Raw genomic sequence first — 3235 nt, 5'->3', positions numbered from 1 at the left:
GGGGCTTATCTAGGGAAGGGGAGGGAAGCAGGGGATTGCCATGGAAGGGGGAGTGGGGAAGGGGGTTCTCTAGGGCAGGGGAAGGGAAGCAGGGGGTTGTCTGAAAGGGGAGAGGGGGAAGGGGTTGTCTAGGCAGGGGGAGGAGAATGGGGAAGGGAGTTATCTAGGAGGAGGGAAGGGGAGCAGGGAGTTCTCTAAGAGGGGGAAGGGGATCAGGGAGTTCTCTAAGAGGGGGAAGGGAAGGGAAGAGGGGGAAGGGGGGGTCTGTCTGCCTCCACCGTGCCGCGCCGTGGGTTCCCGAGAGAGGGATATCCACGAGACGGAGGAGGGATGCTGTCGAACGGTGTCACGTGTCATCCCGGGCTTTGTTCGCCTCTCTCGTCCTTGCTTTCGCTTGTCTCGTTTGCGCTTCGCCTTGTTTTGATTTTGTTGTTTCGCTCGGTGTTGTTTGGGGTGCTTGTTTTGTTTAGTTTCTGTTAATTGTTTTGTTTTGTTTCTGTTCCTTGTTTTGATTTTGTTGTTTCGCTCGGTGTTGTTTGAGGTCCTTGTTTTGGTATCTTGTTTGTTGAGTTTGTGGTTCCCTTGTTTTGTTTGAGTTCCTTGTTTTATTACCTTTGTTTCATTTGTGTTCCTTGTTTTGTTCTGTTTTGTCTCGTTTGTGCTTCCCTTTGTTTTGATGTTGTTGTTTAGGTTCCTTGTTTCGTTATCTTGTTTGTCTCGTTTGTGTTCCTCGTTTTGCTTTGTCTCGTTTATGTTCTTTGTTTTGTTTTGTTTTGTCTCGTCTGTGCTTCACCTGTTTTGGTTTTCTTGTTTTGTTTCGTGTTGTTTAGGTTCCTTATTTTGTTATCTTGTTTGTCTCGTTTGTGTTCCTTGTTTTGTTTTGTCTCGTTTATGCCTCTCTTGTTTTGATTTTGTTGTTTTGCTTGGTGTTGTTTAATGTCTTGTTTGTCTCGTTTGTGTTCCTTGGTTTGTTTTGCTTGTCTTATTTGTGTTCCTTGCTTTGCTGTTTTATCTATCTCGCTCGTGTTCTTTGTTTTGTTTCTTTTGTTTTGTCCCGTTAGTGCTTCCCTTGTTTTGATTTTGTTGTTTTGGTTTGTTTTGTTTAGGTTCCTTGTTTCGCTGCCCTGTTTGTCTCATTTGTATTCCTTGTTTTGTTTTGCTTGTCTCATTTGTGTCCCTTGATTTACTGTTTTATCTATCTCGTTTATTTCCTGTTTTGTTTTGTCTCGCTCGTGTTCCTTGTTTTGTTTCTTTTGTTTTGTCTCGTTTGCTTTTCCTGTTTTGATTTTGTTTTGTTTCCCTTCCAACAACGCCAATGGCGAGAAAAGGGGAATATCTATGGTATAATCAAGGCCTGAGATCACGTGGTGGCGTCACGAGGTAAAGACGTACTTGCTTGTCTTTCCCTTGCTTTGTTTACTTCTTGTGAGATGCTTGTTTTGCTTTGTTTTCGGGCCAGTCGGGGCGATGTCACAAACAGGTGATCTGGAGTGTTTTTCTGGAATACGATCACATGTGTTGTTATCATCGGCAGATAATCAAGATGTGTTTGTGTTTTCCAGTGCTTTTGTTTATGTTTATTGTGTTTCTTTTATTGTGGTTATTCTCTTATTCCAACGATGATAAAACCGGGAGTATGTTTACGGTTATATTTATAGCATATTCCAGCAATACGATTTTATGTTGTTATTGTTATCAGATGAATAACATGTGCTTGTATTTTGCTGTGCTTTTCTTTGTATCGTGTCATATTCTGATTATTTTGAATTTAATGATGGTTGTGACTGAAATACGGAAATATTTATGGTACTACCTATATTATCAGTTAAACATGGGACACCATAAGCCTTTACATTCCCAATTTGCCCATATCACGAACCTTCTCATTATATTTCGCATTTATTTTTTTATATCTTTATTATTATATTTTTTTACTTTGACCGAAACAGGGACACATTAATACCAGAAAGAAAGAGACACACTTCATGCCAAACTTTCACGGAATCAACAGCTGGGGGCAAGAAAGCTGTCACGAGAGTCATGCCAAACTTTCACGGAATCAACAGCGGGTGAAAGAAAGCTGTCACGAGAGTCATGCCAAACTTTCACGAAATCAACAGCTGGGGGCAAGAAAGCTGTCACGAGAGTCATGCCAAACTTTCACGGAATCAACAGCTGGGGGCAAGAAAGCTGTCACGAGAGTCATGCCAAACTTTCACGAAATCAACAGCTGGGGGCAAGAAAGCTGTCACGAGAGTCATGCCAAACTTTCACGGAATCAACAGCTGGGGGCAAGAAAGCTGTCACGAGAGTCATGCCAAACTTTCACGAAATCAACAGCTGGGGGCAAGAAAGCTGTCACGAGAGTCATGTCAAGCGCAGAAACGATCGTATCAGTTACGAACCCTGCGCCGCGCACCGCTACCTGGTTCCCCTCGCCTCAAATTGAACCGCCCAGAGATAGGAACCGCTGTTGTTAGACCCGTTAATGGCAGGAGGGACTGGACGAAGGCACGGCCGACGTGACGGAAATAACGCGTGACGTCAAAGGGGCGTGTGCAAAAGTTTGGCTCGTGGTGGTTATGTTTAATTATCGTGTTTAATTGTTATGTTTAATTAGTATGTTTAATTATTATGATGTTAGATTATCATGTTTAATTATTATGTTTAATTATTAACATGTTTGATTATTATGTTTAATTATTAACATGTTTAATTATTGTGTTTAATTATTGACATGTTTAAGTATGTGTTTACGCAAATGTAGATGTATGTATATACACAGATACTCTCGCACAGACACAAACGCGCACACACACACACATAGACACTGACAAACACACACGCAAAGACACACACACACACACACACACGCGCAAAGACACCCCCCCCACACACAGAGACAAACAAACACTAACAAACACACCCAAACACAACAAAAAATCAACACCAACAAACCCAACCCCCTTTCTACAACAACCCTCCACGATAACAACACCTAAAAAAACACACACGCAATTATCACATACACGGCCTACACCAATATGCAATCTTCCCAAATAATCTAATCACTTTTCCCCTCATTTCAGGTACAGTGATTAGGGGAAGCATCGCTATAAAGGGGTAAGTTGGCTCCCCTCACCTTGGGCTGGCTCTTTCTGGGAGACGGTGCAGGGGGAAATACTGTCTGTTATCCATGTTGAGGTTATTTCTGTTATCAATGTTGAGGTTATTT

This window comes from Penaeus vannamei, chromosome 32 (assembly GCF_042767895.1).
Source record: "Penaeus vannamei isolate JL-2024 chromosome 32, ASM4276789v1, whole genome shotgun sequence".
NCBI lineage: Eukaryota > Metazoa > Arthropoda > Malacostraca > Decapoda > Penaeidae > Penaeus > Penaeus vannamei.
This window is presented reverse-complemented; position numbering follows the sequence as displayed.